This window comes from Sarcophilus harrisii, chromosome 1 (assembly GCF_902635505.1).
Source record: "Sarcophilus harrisii chromosome 1, mSarHar1.11, whole genome shotgun sequence".
Lineage (NCBI taxonomy): Eukaryota > Metazoa > Chordata > Mammalia > Dasyuromorphia > Dasyuridae > Sarcophilus > Sarcophilus harrisii.
Window position 1 is genome coordinate 298,217,865 of NC_045426.1, and position 23,094 is coordinate 298,240,958.

Sequence of the window (23,094 nt, forward strand, 5' to 3'; positions counted from 1 at the left end):
ACAATTGGTATGAATCACTGTGCTAAAGTCTGTGACACTCTTTTACAACTACAGAGTCCAGGAGAATGTGCATCCAAACATAGAGAGATACATAGCAAAAGTGTAGTTTACAGGTTCTAATTGATAAGAGTTCTTTTCTCCTATTCTCAAGAAGTATAGATTCTTTACTGAATTCCTTATGAGCTATCTTCCATGTCTAGTCTAGCCTGGGCTCCAAAAGTAACACTGTCATTCACTGATACGGAGATTCTATTAGGACCCTACCAGGAAGATAGGAAATCTCACATCCTTTGGACATGATGTAGCTTTCAAGATCACCTTCTGGCTAAAGGGGATGAGAAAAAAGTGCTAGACCAAGGCTGAAGCTAAAAGCTATCCTTCTCTCCCAGGCAGTTCAGGGTTTTTGAACTTTCTTTTCTGATTTGCCAATATCAGGTAATTCAATGCTTTTATAAAGAACCAGCAATTGGATTAGATCTCTTATAGAGAGAATTCCATTTTATCCAATGGCTTTCACTTTTCACAGAGAACCTAAAGCCTTTGATTGACATACATTTATTGAGCCTGGTGATTTGATTGAATAAATATTGTTTCTGTGGCTTGTCTTTTAATCCACTAATTCTTTGAGATTAAATTATTTGGTCCACATTTTTAATACTTTTTAAAATACCCTTTATTGAATAGAATTGCATTGTGATCACTAAAGAGAGATTAGATATTTCTACTCTTCTTTGTTTGTAAAGTTTTTTATGCACCAATAAATGGTCAATTTCTGTTTATGAAACCGGCAAGAAGATAAAGTTGCATACTTCCTTTTAGTCTCAATTCATTCATCACAAAATAGCTATCATATATGTTAGTTGTCATTCAGCCACTTTTCAGTTCTGTCTGACTTTTCATGACCCTATTTGGGATTTTCTTGACAAAGATACTGGAATGATTTGTCATTTCCTTCTCCAGTTCATTTCACAAATGAAGAAACTAAGACAGACAGGGTGACGTGACTTATCCAGGGTTATGCAGTTACTAAGTATCTGAGATCAGATTTGAATTCATATCTTCCTAACTCCAGGGCCTACTCTATACATTGTGCCACCTAGCAGCCTCATTTTACATATATATATATATATATATATTTATATTTATATATATATAAATGATTTTTCTAAAATTTTATTCTGTTCATGTTCTTTATTTTTTAAACATTTTTGCTATATTTGTCTAAATTCAAAAGTGTACATTTTCTTATTTATCTCCCCTAAAGATGAATTAACTTTTCTTTTAAGCTGTTATAACATCTTTTAAGATGTTATATTTGGTATGTATGATAAAGATTAATATTAATTTGTTGACAATTGCACTTTTAATCAAGATGTAGTTTTCCTGTTTGTTTCTTTGAATCATATCCTTTTTTATTTCCTTGCTAATAAAAATATGATTGATATTTATAACATTTTTAGTTCACCTAAAGTATAAAATAAATTCTGCTTCAGACCTTCTTGTCTAGCTGTTTAAGCTATTATATGATATATTATTGGATTCTACATTCTAATCCATCCTGCTTTTTCTGTTTTATTACTGAATTCATCTCATTCACATTCAAATTTATGATTAATGTGTATTTCTCTCTATCCTTTCATACTTCCCTTTTGTTTTCCTTTGAACTCCCTCTTTACAAAGAAGATAGTGAGCATGCTCAACATGAGGAAGTTTCCACTGCCTTCTCACTTAATCCATAGATCATAACCTTTTCTTTTTTTTTACAAACTCTGCTTTAGGATCTAGATTCTCATTGTAGAGTTTATTTTGTTTTTGACTAATTCCTCCTTTACCATACATGTCCACTCTCCCTGGACTCACCTTTTTTTCTATTGAATTTAATGCATTTCTATATCAAACTTTTTATGTTTGTGTATTAGTGTGTGTATTCACTTCTTTGTCTAGTACAGAACCAAATAAGCTCATGTGATGTCTGCTTTATCTTCCCTCCATGCTTATAGTCTTTTTCTTGTACACTCTAATTATGTGGAATAGTAAACTCTATCTCTTCATATGACTAATTTTCTTAAAGAGAGCTCTTGTTTTTCCCATTCTTTTTTTTTTTCTATTTTTTATTTATTTTATTTTATTTTCTCATTTAAGAAAATCCTTCTGATCTCTCCTTGTTCTTCTCTGGGATTCTGCATGCAGTTGAGTACACCTTCCTTTTTCCCTTTACTTTCCTTCTTTCCTCAGCTATTTGCAATGTCTTATGAGATATCTGTAATGTTCTCTGTTTCTGTTTTCTTGGGGTGTCTGGAAGCAGCCTTTGTTTCAGTTCAGTAATCATCACAAGAGTAGCCAGGGATTAAAGTCCAACTCCTTTATTATCTCTTTCAAAGTCTTATCTCCGTTCCTGAGGCCCAGTTAGCTTTCTTAAAGGCCTACCTCTCTCCTTGGTTCCGAGAACTTGAGCTCCTGCCTGTCTTCTCTGCCCTCTGAATCTCTCTGAATTGAATCCTGGCTGAGGCTCCTAGCTTATATGCTCTACACTGAGTATAACCAATCATTATGTCACTAGGAAATCATTATTTGTTGTATGATTAAATTAATCATACTGATTTATGTATGTATTTATGTATTATATTGTATTATGTAATATATATGTATTATATTTTATGTATTTATGTATGTATTGTATTATGTAATATATGTATTATATATTATGTATTTATGTATGTATGTTAGCTAAATTAGATAACCATTGTCTCCTCAATTCCACCTTGTTTCAAGTTCTGGCTGTGGAACGTTTGAGGAATTTTTGTTTTGTTTTACTTTGTTTTTTACAATATTGCAAACCTCTGTTCACAGTTCTTCAGACACTCTTTAAATCTTATCTAATCCTTTAAATCTATCCATCACCTGCACTTCATATTCATAAGAGATGTTATGTGTAACATTATGTAATATGTAAACATTATACCTATATGGTTTGATAGTTTTCCCTACTTTCTTCAGTTTAAATCTGAATTTTGCTTTAAGAAGCTCATGATCTTTGCCATAGTAAGCGCAATGTCTCATTTTAACTGACAGTATAGTCACTTTTCTTCACTTTTTGCTACAAAGTATACAATCAACCTGATTTTTATATTGACTATATTAAGATGCATGTGCAGCATCATCTTTGGGATTATTGAAAAAGAGTGTTTGTTAGAATAAACTCTATTATTCTCTGTCCTGCTTCATTTTGCTCTCTGAAGGCAAATTTGCCTATTATTTCAGTTATCTTCTGATTTCCAACTTTACCTTTCCGGTCCCCTAATGATGAATGTGCCTTTTTTTTTTTTTGATGTTCTTTTTAGATGTTATAAGTCTTCACAGAATTGATCAACTCTGGCCTCTTTAGAAACAATGGCTGGGGAACAGACATGTATTATTGTGAGGTTGAATGGTTTGCCTTAGATTCAAAAAGAACCCTTGTGTTGCTTTTCTCACTTTTTACTGATTATGAGGATTACTTCATTTCTTCTACATTTTCTTCCATTTTTTTCATTTTTTTTCATTTGTTATACTGATTCTTGATGTCTCAGAGTCATTCTCTTCTATTTGCCCTGTTCTGATTTCTGATATATGATTTTCTTTGGTTAGCTTTTGTATCTATTTTTCCATTTTATTAATTCTACTTGTGAAAATATTGTTTTTTTCGTTGGATTTTTTTTTTTATTTGGCCTATTGTGTTTTTTAAGGAATCCTTTTCTGGGTGTTCCAAATCACTATTGATCACAGAAATGCAAATTAAGACAACTCTGAAATACCACTACATATCTGTCAGATTGGCTAAGATGACAGGAAAAAATAATGATGAACGTTGGAGGGGATGTGGGAAAACTGGGACACTGATGCATTGTTGGTGGAGTTGTGAACAAATCCAACCATTCTGGAGAGCAATTTGGAATTATGCCCAAAAAGTTATTGAACTGTGCATACCCTTTGATCCAGCAGTGTTACTACTGAGTTTATATCCCAAGGAGATACTAAAAAAGGGAAAGGGCCCTGTATGTGCCAAAATGTTTGTGGCAGCCCTTTTTGTAGTGGCTAGAAATTGGAAAATGAATGGATGCCCATCAATTGGAGAATGGTTGGGTAAATTGTGGCATATGAATGTTATGGAATATTATTGTTCTTTTTTTATTATAGCTTTTTATTTACAAGATATATGCATAGGTAATTTTTCAGCATTGACAATTGCAAAACCTTTTGTTACAATTTTTCCCCTCCTTCCCTCCACCCCCTCCCCCAGATGGCAGGTTGACAATATATGTAATATATGTTAAAGCATATGTTAAATATAATTTATGTATACATGTCCATACAGTTATTTTGCTGTACAAAGAGAATCAGACTTTGAAATAGCATACAATTAACCTGTGAAGGAAATCAAAAATGTAGACAGACAAAAATAGAGGGAAAGGGAATTCTATGTAGTGGTTCATACTCATTTCCCAGAGTTCTTTCGCTGGGTGTAGCTGGTTCAATTCATTACTGCTCTATTGGAACTAATTTGGTTCATCTCATTGTTGAAGAGGGCCACATCCATCAGAATTGATCATCATATAGTATTGTTGTTGAAGAATATAATGACCTCTTGGTCCTGCTCATTTCACTCAGCATCAGTTCATGTAAGTCTCTCCAGGCCTTTCTGAAATCATCCTGTTGGTCATTTTTTACAGAACAATAATATTCCCTAACATTTATATACCACAATTTATTCAGCCATTCTCCAATTGATGGGCATCCACTCAGTTTCCAGTTTCTGGCCACTACAAAGAAGCTGCCATAAACATTCTTACACATACAGGTCCCTTTCCCTTCTTTAAAATCTCTTTGAGGTATAAGCCCAGTAGTAACATTGCTGGATCAAAGGGTATGCACAGTTTGATAACTTTTTGAGCATAGTTCCAAATCGTTCTCCAGAATGGCTGGATGTGTTCACAATTTCATCAACAATGTATCAATGTCCCAGTTTTCCCAAATCCCCTCCAACATTCATCATTATTTTTTCCTGTCATCTTAGCCAATCTGACAGGTGTGTAGTGGTATCTCAGAGTTGTCTTAATTTGCATTTCTCTGATTAAAAATTACTTTGAGCATCTTTTTATGTGGCTAGGAATAATTTCAATTTCTTCATCTGAGAATTGTCTGTTCATATCCTTTGACCATTTATCATTTGGAGAATGGCTTGATTTCTCATAAATTAGAGACAATTCTCTATATATTTTGGAAATGAGGCCTTCATCAGAACCTTTGACTGTGAAAATCCCAGTTTATTGCTTCCTTTCTAAGCTTGTGTGCATTAGTTTTGTTTGTACAAAAACCTTTCAATTTGATATAATCAAAATTTTCTATTTTGTGATCAATAATGATCTCTAATTCTTCTTTGGTTATAAATTCCTTCCTCTTCCACAGGTCTGAGAGGTAAATATTATTATTCTGTAAGAAATTACTAGCAGGATGAATACAGAGAGGCTTGGAAACATTTATATGAACTGATGCTGAGTGAAATGAGCAGATCAGGATCATTATACACTTCAACAACAATACTGTATGAGGATATATTCTGATGGAAGTGAATATCTTCGACAAAGAGAAGATCTAATTCAGTTCCAATTGATCAATGATGGACAGAATCAGCTACACCCAGAGAAAGAACACTGGGAAATGAATGTGGACTACTTGCATTTTTGTTTTTCTTCTCATGTTATTTTTACCTTCTGAATCCAATTTTTCCTGTGCAACAAGAGAACTGTACAGTTTTGCACACATATATTGTATTATACTATAACATATTTAACAATTATAAGACTGCCTCCCATCTAGGGAAGGGGGTAGAGGGAGGGAAGGGAAAAAATAATAATAATTTGTAAGATGTATGGGAAAATCTGGATTTTATATACATTATTTTCTTGATGGTCAAAATCAATTTTCCTATACAAAAATAAAATGAGATCAGCTTTAAAAAAAAAAAAAAAAAAAAAAAGGAATCCTTTTCTTCAGTCAGTTTTTTCCCTTCCTTTTCCAAAGTGTTGACTCTCTTGGATTCCTCTTCTTTTCTCATTTTTTCTTCTAGCTTTCTTATTTGCCTTTTAAAATATTTTATGAGCACTTCCAAGAAGCCTCTTTGGGCTTGAGACTAATTCATATCGATGAGGTTTGAATCTCCTCAATTCCCGATGGTGATGAGATTAGTGGCAATAAGAGAACTGTTAAAAATCTCCTTTAATCGGCTGCAGGTTTTAAAGTGAAAGAATTCACTCATTCCTGAATTATTAATTGCAAAATGAAAGTTTATTATTGGATAGAAATCAATTTGCTAAGAGACTGATTCTATAGTGGCAGAGTTCTATTAGGGAAATGGAATTTGTCCCCAAGAACAAGCAAGGTCCTAGCAAATTGCTTGGGCCATTTGAGAAGAATGAGTTTAAGGGAACCTGTTATATATGGATATCTTGGGGGGGAGGGGGATGATGGGGGGGAGGAGAGAGGGAGACAGCCTGAGCTGATCAGACCAGGATTTCTCAATTGAATGAGAATTTCTATGAGAGTTGATTTGCCTCTGAATGGTGTTACTTCTCTCATCCTGGAAGGATGAGCCCTGTCTCTAGACTCCTTGGAGCCTGGGAGATCCTGATCTCTGAGATCAGAAAAGGAGACACAATTTCATAATGATAACCTTAAAGTGAACACAACTTCAGTAAAGGGAACCATTTCCCTCCTGCTTCATCATCACTCTTTTATATTTCTCATTTGCTGATCTCCTATGTTTAAGATCCTCTCAATGGCTTTCTCAATCACTATCTGAGCTGGGCTGAATACCCCTTCCACACCAGTGAGACTGACCTTTCTTGAAATCCTTCCATGGAGAATAGTTTCATTACATCAGATTGTTCAGGAGCTTGATTTCATGTGGTTTTTAAGGGAAACTGAGAAAGCTCAAGCAGCTTCCTGGCTTCACTCAGCCATTTTGGCTTCACCTCTGAATTCCCTACTTCATTTCTTCTAAGAGATTCTTATCCATAGTAATATCTATGATAACTATTTAAATTAAATTCACATTCCCACCCATTTAAGTTTACTGACACTCAAGGCATTGTTTAATCTTTCTATCTCTTATTTGACACTATCTAGCTTACCTTGGTTCATAGAGCTTACATTTAAGTTCCTCTCTAATGTTTATCTTTACAGTATCAGATTTCGTTTTGTCATCAGATGCAGCTACAACAGAGTTTCCTTTCAGCTTTGGTCCAGCTACTTCATTAGGACTGGAACTAATTAGAATTATCTTCTACTCTTCCCCACTAGTGTACTGGACACCTTTCAACCTAAAAGACTCATCATCTAATGTCCTCTCTTTTATCATTTTAGTATTTTCCATGGGGTTTTCTTAGCAAGAATACCAGAGTTATTTTCCTCCTTCAGTAGATCACTTTTTCTCAAAACTCTCCTCTATGGATAATCCATCTTAGGTAACATGCATAGCATAACCTTGATAGTTTCATTGAGTTACACAAGTGCCACACAAGGCAGTGAATCAGATGATACCACTCTGATTACAGAAAGTAAAAAAGAATTATGAAGTTTCTTGATGAGAGTGGAAAGGAGAATGTCAAAGCTAAATTGAAGCTTAACATCAAAAAACTAGGACAATAAATGTTATTTCTTCCTGGCAAACAAGTATCATATTTCATATTCTTGGGCTCAGAGATCACTACATACATCTACGGCCATGAAAATAAAAGATTTACTCTTTGGAAGAAAAGCTATAGCCAATTTAGACCACATAATAAAAAACAGAAACATTACATTCCCAATAAAGATTCATATGGTCAAAGGTATAGTTTTTCCAGTAGCAATGTATGACTGTGGAAAGCTGAGAGCTACAGATTCCATGCTTTCAAATTATAATGGTGAAGACTTTTGAGAATCTCTTGGACAGCAATACTTATAGACATTAATTCAGGCTCTTCACTGGGAAGGTCAAATACTGAAGCTGAAATATTTTATCTGCATAATGAGAAAACAGGACTCAATGGAAAAACCCCAGACATTGGGAAAGATTGAAGGCAAAAGGAAAAGGAGATGGCAGACATGGATAGATAATGTCATGAAAACAATGAACATGAACTTGGACAGACTTCAAGAGATAGTGGAGGACAGAAGGGCTTGAAATGGTATGGTCCATGGGGTCACAAAGAATTCAGCATGAATGAATAACAGCAAATTCCATCTACTTCCTCTCCCTTTAATCAATCTCTCCTCTATTCAGTAAATTCCATTAACACCCTTTTATTTCCAGGATCAAATAAAATATTGTCTCTTTGACTTTAATAAGTCCTTAATAACCTGGTCTCTTCCTACCTTTCCAGTCTGTTTTATACCTTACTCTCACTTCCCATACTCCAACTTCATGAACCTGGCTTCCCTATATAAGACACTCCTCTTAATTTTAGGCATTTTCACTGGCCCTCCCCATACCTGGAATTCTCTTCCTCCTTATCTATCTTAGCTACATTTTGGCTTCCCTAACTTTACAATTCAGAGTTAAAATGCTACTTTCCTTATATTATTGTCTTCCCTCCAAGAATATCTTTAGTTTATCCTGTTTATATCTGGATTGTACATATTTACATTTTCTCTTCCAATGACAGTGAGTTCTTTGAGAGCAGGGATTTTTTTTTTCTTTTCTTTGAATACTCAGTCTTCAGCACAATGCTTAATATATGCTTGTTCTTGATAACTAATATATTTATTTTTTCTTCCACTTTTATTTCTTCAACCAAGATAATAATATTAATAAAATAAAAATTTATTAATTTAACTTAAAGTTAATTATTAATTTAATAATAATAATAATAAAACAAAACCAGTCTCCTAATATATTTAACTTGTTTTGAACTTATCTAATTTTTTGAAGTCATTAGGGTCTGAGGGAATACTTACTTCTCTTTCAATTAGAAGATAAATGCGTCCTCATCATATGGTCCTTTACAATTGCTCCAATTGTATTTACCTTGCTAGCTTTCTCCTTATTCCTGTGTTTTTGTTTCAAAGATTCTATTCAATTCTAGTTGAAATTTTGTCTTTGTTTTTTAAATTTGGAATACATGAAGTTCTCTTTCATTAAAGATCCATTTTCCCTTATAGGATTTTACTATTTTGCTAGCTAAGTTATGTTAGTTGTAAGTCTTCATCTTTTGCTTTCATAATTTCCCTTTGAAAAATCTCCCCAGAGGCATTTCCTCCCTCCTTTTGTAATACCAGAGAAACTGAGCAAGATAGAGATTAGAGAGTATTTAATAGTTTATTAAATGGAGAGATTTACTGGGATCAAATGGATCCATGCTTTAGTCCCAGGGCTGAATGAGACTATTGTCTCCAAGAATCCAGCAAACAGAGTTCTCAATGACAAAAATACACGTGGCTCAGACCAGAAGGTATACTGAGGCAGGGGTGGAGTCAGGGTTCTGAGAGCAGGAACAGGACTCTAACAGGGTGGGGGGAGGCACTGGAGATGAGATGACATAATCAGGAGGAGGCACCCCGGGACATGGGGAGAGGCATATTGATAAGTATCTGACATTCCAATAGCTTGGCATGGGGAGAGGCATTCTGATATTCTAAAACATAAGATCTTTTATCCTTATCAAGTATTCTGATAAAGAGTGAGGGGAGATAGGGAACTGAGTCAGGACAATTAAAGAGAACTGTGGCATAACACTTTCATGAATACACTTCTAGAACAGTTTTTCTTACGCATCAATATAATAGCATCATTTTTCTGCTTAAAAATTTTCAGCAACTCTCTATTGCTTCTGGACTAAAGATCATATTCCTCTGTCCTCTCTTAAAACTCTTAACCTAGAACCATTCAACTTTTCCATAGTTATATTTCCCTTCTATTTACTCTGAACTATGTATAACTAAAACCAGACAGAACTATATCTGACCATATCCTATGCTCATGCCTTCATGTCTTTGTCTGGACTCTTCACAATTCCTACTTATCTTTTATAGTCAAATTGAAATTTCATTTCCTCCTGAAACCTTCCCTGATCCCTCTCATCCATAGGACTTTCAAAATTTAGTCAATATAATTTTAGTAACTTTCTATACTCTTTTCTTATACTATTGAGCTTCATAATTATTGTAAGTGGTATCCTAATCCTTCCCTTATTTTTCTCATTGCCTGCCCTTCCTCTGTCCACATAAGGTATAAAAATTATACATACATATGCATATATATAGTCTTAGCTACAGATGCTCTTAGAAACCTTTTTTTCTTTTGGACCTCTGATCTTCTTTTTGGATCTTTTGGGTCCTTCCTAAGATATCTTGGAGTCCACTGGCTAAATTTCTTTCTTAAGGATCATGTCTTAAACTTAAATTCTCACAGATTGCTCTTAACAATAGTCCCAAGTAGTCATTGTTTGGAACATGGTTGACTCAGAGTAAATGCAAATAGTAATCATTTCTGTTTTGGCCAGAAACCTTGAGGGTCTTTCTCAAGACTTCTCAGATTTAATGATTTAGATTGTTTTTTTTTTCTTTTTTTGAGTAAGTAAAAAAGGTCATTCTTTGCCTCAATTTCTGCCTTGCCTTAATCATTAAATGAATGTGGCCTCATTCAAACTGAGATAAGTTGAAGAGCTTAGCTTAAAAAAGCCAAGGTCTCCCATGGCATCCAAGGCCATCTCCAGTTGCCCGGATCTATATCTGCTTACCAAAAACAAATGGCTCTGGAAGGGAAAGTGAGGCAGATGACTTTGCACAGCCCTCCCTCACTTAAATCCAATTCACTTGTATGTCATGGCATCACTTCCCTGACATCCTGGTTCTCTTCAAGAAGCAAGGATAAACAACTAAGATGACTTACTACCATGATGAAGACAACAGCAGCAGCAACAACAACAACCTATCACATTAATTAGATTGCCATTTCGTTGAGTACAGGTGCCATGTTTTGTCAAGTATTGTATCTCTCCCAGTAGTTAAGCATTGTATTCAGCAATTGGCAATCAGGCAGCTAGATTGAGAGAAGATAAAACACTGGACCTGGAGTCAAGAAGATCTAAATTAAAATTCAACCTCAGACACTTGCTAGCTATGTGACTGTGCAAATTACTTAGCTTCTGTCTATATCAGTTTTCTCATCTGTAAAATAGGGATGATAATATTTCTCTCAGGATTGGTGATAATAAAACAATAATTAGTGATAACATTTGTAAAGCACTTGGCAAACTTTTAAGAGCTACTTAAATGCTGTCTATTACTAGAAATGAAACATGTTTGTTCTTGTTATTTCAATATAATAAAATTAAAGTAATTTCTTTACCAGTTTTGTCCTATTTTGGGGGGGAAATAGAACTGTCAATTTGGGCCATATCCCACGTTTCTGCTATTTCAAAAAAAGAGAACACACATCTTGACCAGTTATTTGATTGTTGTAGTTCTTGATTCTAAGGCCATTTCTGAGCTATTCATTCTAGACAGTGGCACGCCAAGGGATTGCTAACAACGATAGTCATTATTCACTAGATTTCATTTTTTGGTTAAGAATTTCCTTCAATACAATTTCAATTGAACTTCATTCTTCAGTTCAGATCACTATCTGGTTTCTTTTCATATTTCATTTGGCAAGTCAGGCTTCTCCACTACAACAATTATTCACTAGCTTCTTAGAAATATTCACAGAAAGGTTTACCCAAGAGACTTTGCCAAGTTGTTTCATTTAGCTCTTGTCTTGGAAGATACATTTGCCACTGTGGCTTTCATCTTTTGCTTGCATCTTCACATATTCCTATGGCCCCACATTCTTTACCCAACTACCCTTACTTTCTTGGTACAAACTGTCTTCAAATTGCATGACTGTATGCATCCGCAATTTAAATTTCTTTGGGAGGGTTTTTTTTTTTTTTTTAACACAATTTGTTTAAGACTAAGAAAAATATGCCAAAATGCACACAGGTAGTGTCAGAGGTCATATTTGAACTTAAGTACTCTGACTGCCAAGTCCACGCTTTCTTTGCTATATATTGTAGTGCATTTATATTTAGATAGAAAAAATGATAGTAGATCCAGTAATGGCATTTTGTATATCTAATGCAATGATCTTGTTGTTTTGGCAAAACAATTTTCATTTAAATTTCTATGGTAGAAATGTGTATATCTTTTTTCCTGAATTTAATTTCAGGAATGGCATTAAATGTCAATGATTTTGATTCTTCTGTATAATAGAAATCATTTAAAAATTTTTGTTATTGGTAGTATTAATAATAGCATTGATATAGCACTTTAAGACTTACAAAGCACTTTAAAAATATGATCTCATTTTATCCTTTATCCTCGTTATCCTTTAACCCTGGAAGCTAGGTTTCATTTTTGTACCCATTTTACAGAGAAGGGAACCAAGGTGGGGAGATGTTAAGTGACTTGCACAGGATCATGTAGCTAGTAAGTATCTGAGGCCAGATTTGTACTGTGGTACCTACTATGCATATTTATACCATATATATGTTGCATTTTGGCATGCCCTTTTTTACTTTTTAATCCCTTCAAAATATAGTCCCAACTCACCTTTCCATTCTAATAATGTATTATTTACCTTCTTTCACTCTACAATTTAGCCAAATTGACCTTCTCTTTGTTCTTCATTCAGGGTACTCCATATTCCATCTCTAGGCCTTTTCTGTAGTTATTCCTCAGACCTAGAATACATTCCCTTCTCCTTTCCATATTCTAAACACTATTTTCTATATGAAGTCTCTCTTGAGTTCTACAACTGCTAGTGTCCTTTCCCTCACCCTAATTACCTTGTTTTTAACTTCTTTGATTTTGCTGTATTTTGTCATAATTATATATGTCATATTTGTCATAATTATACAAGTAGCTAGATGTCAAAGTGGTTAGAATGCCAAGTTTTGAGTCAAGAAACTCATTGTTCTGAGTTCAAATGTAGCTTCATGTCTTAGTAGCTGTGTGATCCTGGGTAAGCTCTTAAACCTGTTTTCCTCAGTTTTCTCATCTATAAAATAAAGTGGAAAATGAAAGGACAAACCGCTCTCTGCTAAGAAAACTCCGAATGACATCATGAAGAGCCAGATAGAACTGAAATGACTAAACGTGTGTGAGTGTTCTTGTATATCCATCTTGTTCCCCAACAGAATATAAGCTCTTTAAGAATAAAGATAGTTTCATTTTTTGTATTTGTACCACCAATGCTGACCACACAGTATGTGCTTAATAAATGTTTGTTGATTGATCCACAAGATTATGAATCCATCAAAATAACATAGTTAATGGAGAGAAGAGAGAAGAAATGGAAAAGAAGCTATGGGTATAAAGGAATGGGTAAGACTCTGGAGTCAGAAGACTTGGCTTCAGATCTTTCTTTTACTTCTATCATTTGTAACTTTGAACAAGTAACAATATCTATAAATCTCAGTTTGCCCATCATAAAATGAAAGTGCTAAACTAGATGACTATTAAGGTACATTTTAGCTATAAATCCATAATTCTGTAGGTTGTGAGACTTGGAGTGAGAGAGGACAGGGAGAACAGATAAATGTTTGGGGAAATAATATTAATAAGGCACATTAGTGCCTCCTTTTCTCTTTGATGTACTTACAACTGCCTTCACTTTCTAGTCCCCTAGTCAAAATTTGGCAGAGGAAGTAAGAATACGACATACAAAGGACATTTCTGCAATACATCAAAATACCACACTATACTAAGCAGTGTATTTTCAAAAAAGGTACATTGTTCTAAAGAACTGTACATTATAAAATGTATAACAAGCCTAACTGACTTGTTTTTGCAATGATTATAAATGGGACAAGGATCAGTGAATCTTAGCGCAACTTTATGGTCTATATAGGTTATCCTATAATGCAAAGTTTCTTATCCTTTTTGGTGTCATGGAGATTTTGAGTAATCTGGTGATTACCCAATGCTTTCTCAGAATAGTGTTTCCAAAGGTCTAAAATAAATGGACTGCGAAGGAAACCAACAATTGTAATGAAATATAATTATCAAAATATTACAAAGACAAGTTGATGGATCCTAGATTAAGAAACCATGCTAATACAGAAAGGATTTCCAGTGATATTAGAGTAATATTCAGTATTTTTAAATATTTTAAGTGAAAAGGAGGCATTCTTTTAAGATGAGTTTTTAAAGTTCAATTCTTTCACAAAGTCATAGTCTGATATCCCACTATAGTATGGAAATGACCATAGATTTTTGGAAATTATTACAGTGGGTTGTAAACTCTGGCAAATTTTACCCAACTGAAAAGTCTCAGATTTGCTTTAAGTAACAGACTGAATCTGTTCTCTGAAGACCAGACAATTGAAATATGGAGAAGCTCATGACTAATAGGCTGGCCACTTAGTGATGAATATTTGGCCATGGAATAAAGAAAAAACTACAAAATAGTCCTCAGGCAGCCCCTTTCCTCTTCTAAAGAGCAGTGGAAAAGATTACAAAGAATTCCAAGAATAATTTTACTGCTGACAGTCTAAATGTGAGATCTTGTCCAATGATTACAGGCTTTTCTACATTTCAGTGAGGCATTGTAATAAAACTCAATGGAAGACATGAAATTTTTGTATTCCCGAGACCTAGAAAATAGCAGATACATAATAAATATTTGTTTATTAATTGATTGGTTAATGTTATCAACTGTATACTTTCAGGTAATATGTTGCTATCAATATAATAGAGGATACCATGCATATTTCTCCAGATTGCCTATTTGAAGATCCAAGTCAAGAGAAAGAGGATGGAAGGAAGTGGGCCAAAAAGAATCACATGATATTCTCTGATAATAAGAGCGACATAGAATTCTATACAGAACTGTAGAATTAAGAATTCAAAGGGACTTGAGGGATTGTCTAAATCAACTTCCTCATTTTACAGAAAATGAAATTGAGGTCTAAAAAGAGTCAAGTGGCTTGCTCACAGTTAAATTTTTTTTTTTTAATCTTTTGTTTTGGTGAAGCAATTGGGGTTAAGGGACTTACTCAAGGTCACACAGCTAGCAAGTGTTAAGTGTTGGAGGCTAGATTTGAACTAAGGTCCTCCTGACCTTAGCGCCAGGTATCTGATATACCTGAAATATATCAGATAAGATATATATATATATATATATATATATATATATATATATATCTTATCTGATATAGTTTTTACTTGAGGGAAGTCCCTAGGCCTAAATTAGCTTAGTGTGAAGAAACAAACGTGCATCTCCATTGGCTCTCTCTTATACAACTCTTTACAATTTTGTTAATGTGTCCACACTGATAACAGAATAGTGTGACTAACAATGAGACTCTGGAAAGCAAACCAAGTCCAAAGTTTAAATACAGCAAGTGAGCAAGCCATTTTTAACATCTGGAAAACTTGAAATTCATAATAATATTTGTGTGCATGTAGTAAATAAAGTTTTGTTAGCTGTACAGTTAGTCTGTATTTTTGTAATTAAGGGGAAAACCTCTTATTAACCTGTTCTTGACTCTGAGGCTGTCATACTAGTATCTTTGGTGGTGGTTTTCAGGGAGTGTGAGATGAAACACGGTTGGGGTGAATTCAGCAAAGGGTCAGCTGGAACTCAACTTGTAGGTTCCACATCCTATGATATTCACACACAGCTGGCTTAAATACACCACTGGGATGGAACAGAAACTGGCAAGAGGTGTCAACACAGAGAATTTATTCCACCACTCCTTTTTCCATGTTATGATTTTATTCTCTTCAAGGTATTTTCCACTGTTTTCCCTGATGGCGAGGGACTACATTTAAGTATCTAAAGCTTGTCAACTTGATCACTTCAATTTAGACATGTAACATTTTACCCACTAATTATAGACTCAAATTTAAGTCATTACTTATTTGGGGTGAGTAACTATTTGCCTTGTCTGAGCCAATGCTAAAAACTAAACTTATATTTATAAGTTTATAGATCTCCAATTTAGGACTAGCTGTAGGGAAAGGTTTGGGGAAAGTATGTTATTTGAGTGATATTACAGATGTGAATATGAAGACTACAGGTATGCTAGTATAAAAGGAAAAAGGCCAGCCCTCTGTGCAAGCTATACAGGCTGTCACCTATATGGTGAACAAGCAAAGCAGAACCCAATATTTTCTGTGAGGGCTTCCCTTATCAATCTACCCCAAAGCACCCTCCTCTACAGCCTGGCCTGAATTACAGGATGATATCTTAAATCAGCCACAGGCAACTGATGGGGCAGACCACTGACGTGATTGCACTTCATTCCTGTAATTCCTGAGAAATCAGTGCAACATGCAAACTCTACAAAAAAGGGAAGCACCTTAGCCAGTCTAGTGACCTCCCCACCTCCCAGGGACTCATTATATTGGTACCTAATTTAGTGTAGAAAGTAGATTAACTTTAGCCCTACTGCAGTTCAGCATTCCCTAATTCTAGCAATCCACCCACCCCCACCTCCTCAGTAGCAGACAGTATACACTACTGTGCTAGACTGTTAAGGTGTGCATTTTTATGTGCATTTTTAAATTGTCAAATGAGTTGACTATTTTTTAAAAGTTACTTCAAAGAGATCTTGTGCCAGCCTGCTCACATCTCCTCTACTATGGAAATTAGTCTTAATTTTGCACAGCTTTAAGCTATTACTCAGCACTCAAAGAAATATAAATAAATGTCAGAATTTCTTTACTTTCTGTATTGTAAGTATGGAGATTCTTTGTCCTCCTCTGTCTAATAATTTTCTGTTCTTCTGATTACCAGATTTCATAATTAATTCTTATGACTAATTGAAATGGCAAACTTCTATTTTGCTGGAGCTGTTAGGCTAGCCGCAGTAAGACTTCCATTTTTTCCAGAGGTTCTCATCATCTTCCTCACAATATGAAACTGGTTTGGGATTGGGGTTTTTTGGTTGGTTTGTGTGGAGTTTATTTTGCCTTGTTCACTTAGAAAGTGCTTGTCAAAACTTCTTTGGAGATGTCCTTGGCTATTGGTGGTAAGACCTTTGATGATAAGAAGGGGGAATGGATTTGAAGGTTAGTAATTAGAGTATGAGAGGAGTCAGAAAACACAAGGTTCAAAACCCATCTCTGGTATATGCTAGTTGTATAATCTTTGTGGTACTTAGTTTTCCATCAGTAAAATATATATATTATAAAATATAATAAAACTAATAGTACTTATTTCACAGAGTTGTTATGAGACTCAAAAAAGATAATCTATGCAAAGTATATAAAACTTTTATTGTGTAAAAAACTCGATACAAGTCTTCATTACCTCATGCGTGGAATACTACAGTATTCTGCTCATTGGTCTCCCTGGTTCAAGTATCTTTGAACAATTTCAGTCCATCCTTCATTCAGTTGTCAAACTGATCTTTTCAAGGGCAGATGTAAATCATAACTCCCACCAATGCATCCTATGCCCCCCCCCCAACTATTTAATAAACAAATATATAAAATCTTTTTCATTTCCCATCTGGCTAATCAACTTTAGACACTACTTCATCATTCCCATAGAAATCTCACCATCTTGCAAGATCAAATCAGCCTTGGAACTCACACCTACTCAGTAACTTTCCACCCTGGGACACCTCTGAATGGAAGGTGAAGAAACTATATTTAAGGAGAGTTCCTAATTGAATTTGTACCAAACATTTAAAGAACAATTTATTTTTCAAACATAAACTGAAAAAAATCAGTAAGAAAATCCTATGAAACACCTACTATGACAGAAATATGGTTTTGATATCTAAACTAGCAGCATCAGATAAGAAAAATAAAACTATAAAACAAATTCCCTAATAAAAATTTTAAAATTTTAAAAAATTTAAAATAAACTATCAATTCAGAGACTATAGCAATATTTCACACAGATTATATGTTATAACCAGACCAAATCTGTACCAGGAATGCAAAGTTGATAAAATGTAAGGAAAATTATAAATATAATTGTATTAAAAATAAAGCCCACAAAAATCCTGCAATTATTTCAATAAGAAGAGTTTTTGAAAGAAAATAGCACTCATTCTTGTTTTTAAAACATTAGAAAGCAAAGGAATAAATGAATTTGTCCTTAAAATTATAAATGGTATATACCAAAAACAAAGAGCAAATGTTATCTGCAATGGAGATAAACTAGAAAAACCTTTCTAATAAGATCAAGCATAAAGCAAAGGTATCAACATTACTGTATAATATTGTACTAGAAGTGCTGCATAAAGCAATAAAATAAGAAAAAGTGCTTGGAGAAGTGAGCATAGACGATGAGGAAACAAAGTTAAAAACCTATGTCTCCCTAGTGAGCACTATGTCTTACACATAGTAGGTACCTAATAAATGTTTATTGACTAAAAATTATTGAATCCAACCATTTCTTCCCTTTTATTCTCTCTTGCCACCTCTCATTACTGATGAAATTCCAATCATTTTCTACATACATCTGACCTTTTTGTAGCATCTTGAACAGGATTTTTTTTTTTATTAAAATAGTTATCCTTTAAATAATAAACTTAAATACAGTAAAATAATATGATACAAATAAACCATGATATATTCCAGAAACTCCTACTCTTTCATCCAAAAAGGCAAAAATGTCTAAGTAAATATTGGATGTTTTCACTTTTACTCAACTATCAGCTCTTGTAATTGCAGTAAGGACACATCTTTCCTTACTGGTCTTTCCAGACTAGGAGTTCCATGGTTCCAGTCTTTTCAGCTGATAAGGTAGGTGATAAGTGATGAGTTAGCTTTTTATCACCTCTTTACTACTCTTAGCTCAACCAGATACTCCACTCTCTTTAATCTCCTATAAAGAGGGAATCTTATACCCTCTACTACCTTTTAAGTATCAAAGTATCAAATTCATTCATTCCTTAAAAAAAAAAAAAAAAAAAAAAGTCTCCACTCTCTGCTTCTTCATCTCTTTTGATCTGGCTTTTATATCACCTTCAACTGAACAGCTCTTTCCAAGTTTATAAAGAAACTCTTAATTGCTAAAATCAACAACTTTTTTTGAGTCTTCATTTTTCTTGACTTTTCTGTAATATTTTGTTTTGATACTTGCTCACTGGCTTTCTTCCACCTGCCAAACCACCCCTTCAAAGCTTACTTTGTGAATCCTTTTCTTTGCCTAAACCCCTAAATGCTGGATTCCTCCCAAACTTTGTTCTGGGTCCTCTCCTTTTTTCTCTACTGACTTCTTTATTTGTAATTTCATTACTTCCCATGAGTTGAATTGTCAAATATATATCGATGACCCCCAGACAAATCTATAGATCTAGTAAGTCCCCCATCATCAATTGCCTGATAGTCATATCCATAAGTCACAAAGCCCAGGGGAAAAAAGAAGTATATAGGAGAAGGATGATCAATAAAGTTAAGAACTACAAAGAAGTCAGGAAGGATATTTTGAAAAAAGATGACCAGAATTAGCAATTAATTAATGATGAGTAATCTTAAAGAGGGACAGCTAGGTGACAAAGAAGAGAGAACTGGACTTGGAGTCAAGATGACTCATCTTCAAGATTTCAAATCTGGTTGCATACACTTAGTAACTGTGTGACCAGGGGTAAGTCACTTAACCTCGTTTGCCTCCATTTTCTCATCTGTAAAATGAGCCAGAGAAGGATATAGCAAACCTCTCGTATGTTTGTCAAGAAAACTCCAAATAGGGTCACGAAGAGTCAGATACAACTGAACATCAACAACTCTTAAAGAGAGCAGTTTCAGTCATACAAAGGAACTGCAGGCCAGATTGCAAGTGAATGAGAATTTAGGAAATGGAGGCATCCAAGTACAAATGGATCTTTCTAAGAGAATAATTGTTAAAGGTCAAAGAGATACGAGACAACACTTTGTAAGAGTAAATGAATCAAGTGAAAATTTTGTTTGTTTGTTTGTTGGGGTTTTTGGGGGGTAGGTAGGAGATGTTTTGTTTTATGGAGACCTGGGCATATTTGCAAATAACATGAAAGGAGCAGTATAGTACAGAAGAAAGATTCAAGATTTAGAATCAGAGGAATAGGGTTACAATCCAAGATTTACCATCTAATATCAGTGTGACTTTCAGCAAAGCCCACAGCTTCCCTGGACCTCAAATTTTTTATTTGTAGAATAGATTTCCCCTAAGTCTCCTTATTTTTTCAATTATCCAGCAAATGAGGGACTAAAGGAGAGAAGACATTATACAAAATTAGATTCAAAGAAATGATCTCAAAGATTCCTTCAAGCTCTATATTAGTGAGAATTTCTACAATTGAAATGTTCAGAATAGATTGGAAAGATGAGGAAACAGAAAACAGGAGACAATCAACAGGCTATCCAAGTAATCTAGGCAAAAGATGATAAGAGCTTGAACTCCCATGATGTCCACATGAGTAAAAAGCAGAGGACAAATATGAGAGATGTTGCAGAGGTAGAAAGAGCAGGACATGGCAATTGATTGGAGATGAAAAATGCTGACGAGGAAAGTATCAGAGATGAAAAGTGTCATGGTTCTGGATGCATGGAAAGATGACAGTGACATGCAAAGAGATAAGAAAGAAGGAATGGGTTTAGGGAGAAAATGGTAAATTCTATTTGTGATATGTACAAGAAGTAATTGATCACACAGGGCTAGAGTTTGTAATAGAGGTTCACATATATTGATTTTGGATTTATATTCAAAGAGATGATCACTGAACCCATGAGATCAGTTAACATCAATAAAGGAGTTAAAAAGAGAGCAGAAAAAATAGGGGCAAGAAATTAGCCTCAGAGACACTCATAATTAAAAGATAGGACAGGGATGATGACCTCAAAAGATTAAGAAGAAATCAGAGAAAAAGGAGAATTCTGTCATAGAAGGTGCAGGGGAAGGTAAGTATCTGAGAAGATAGGTTAGTAAACAGTGCTGAAAGAGTACAATTGGTGATCAAGAAGAATGAAGACTGAAAAAAATGTTATGATGTTTAACAATTAAGGTCAGAATTTTTAGATATTGTTACCTAATTTTACTGAACTTTCCCCTTTTTTTTGGTTATAAGGGATGGCTCTCAAGAAGGAATGAAGTGGGAGCTACCGTAGGAAATATAGGAGATGAAAAATAAGAGAAATCAATAAAAATTATTTTTCCTGAAAAAGACTAAATTTAGTAAGCTTAGAAAGAGAAACTTCAGTAGGTTGGGTTTAGAGCCCTTGATAATGAGTAGATGGTAAAGAAATGAAAGAAATGAATAGAGACTGTCATTTCTACTAGTTTACCAGGGAAGGGAAGATATAGGGAAACAGCTAAAAAAAACATGGTAGGTTGAGGAGAAGGTTTTGGGGGCAGTCTCATTTATGATAATAGACAATAGAAAGAAATCAGTAAATAACAAAAGATTTAATATTAGTCAGTCAATGGGTCAATCAATCAACAAGCATTTATTAACTATGTCCTATGTGCTAAGTACATAGGATAGAAATACATAGAGGAAAATAATCTGTATTCTCAAGGAGTCTCCACTCTATTGGTAAAAAGAGTATCCACCTTTACTCCTTCCACTCTTGATTCCTTTTCAAAAAGCACCATTTCAACAAGGACCCTAGCTATGCTTAATTTTATATATGCCTGATCTTTCTTTGCCCCACCCCTTTCTTAGAATAAGAGAGAGCAGCTCATCTCTAGAATCCTTTCATGATTTTATGATCCAGAAAATAAGAACAGAAAGACAGAAAAAATAGAGACAGAATGAGACTACAAACAATATGCAGAGTGAAAGGAACAAGAACAGAAGAAAAATTTGTGCAATAAAAAACATTGTAAAGACAACTTTGAAAGACTTAAAAATTCTGAACAGTGCAGTAACCAGTAATGTACATTTTCCAAGATGAAACATTCTATCCATCACTGGACAGAGGGTCTGGACTCAAACTTCAGGTTGAAACCCATATTGTAGGACATGGTTAATGTGAAAACTAGTCTTATCTGACTATACAGCTTTGTAATAAGGATTTTGTTTATCTTTTTTCTTTATTTTTAATGTGCATTGTTTTATAAATTATGTTGGGAGAGAAAAATCAAAGCAAAAGAGAAAAACCATTGGAGAAATAATAAAAAAAAAAACAGAAAAAAACAAATGAACATAGCATGTATTGTTTTACATTTAGTCTCCTTAGTTTTTTGGTTTGTTTTGTTTTGTTTTTTCCTGGTTGCAGATGGCATTTTCCATCCAAAGTCTATTGGGATTGCTTTGGATCACTGAACCACTAAAAAGAATCAGGCCTTTTATAGTTGATCATTGTACATTCTTGCTGTTATCATATAAAATTTATTCCTGTTTCTACTTGTTTTGTTTAGCATCAGGTCATGTAAATTTTTCCAGGCCTTTCTATAATCAGTTTGTTCATCATTTTTATAAAATAATAATATTCCATTATCTTCATGTACCACAACTTGTTCAGTCATTCCCTAATTGATGGGCATCCTGTCCTTTTCCAGTTCTTTGCTACCACAAAAAGAGTTATTACAAACACTTTTGCACTTGTGGTTCCTTTTCCATCCTTTATGTTTTCCTTGGTTTAAAGACCCAGTAATGGCCCTGCTGGGTCACAATTTTATAGTCCTTTGAACTTAGTTCCAAATTGCTCTCCAGGATTGTTGAATCAGTTCACAACTCCACCAACAATATATTAGTGTCCCAGTTTTTCCACTTTCCCTCCAACATTTATCATTATCCTTTCCTGTCATCTTATCCAATCTGAGAGGTATGAGGTGGTATCTCAGAGTTGTTTTAATTTGCATTTCTCTAATCAATAGTGATTGAGAGCATTTTTTTCATATAACTCTATATGGCTTTAATTTCATCATTTGAAAATTGTTTCCTTTGACCTTTGTTTATATCCTTTGACCACTTATCAATTGGGGAATGACATGTATTCTTATAAATTTGGTTTTTTATATATTTTGGAGATAAGACCTTTATCAGAAATACTGGCTATAAAGATTTTTTTTCCAGCTTTATTTTTTTTTCATTTTCCAATGAGATATGATAAGAAGGAGAGAAAATTTATTTTTGTTCACTAAAATATATA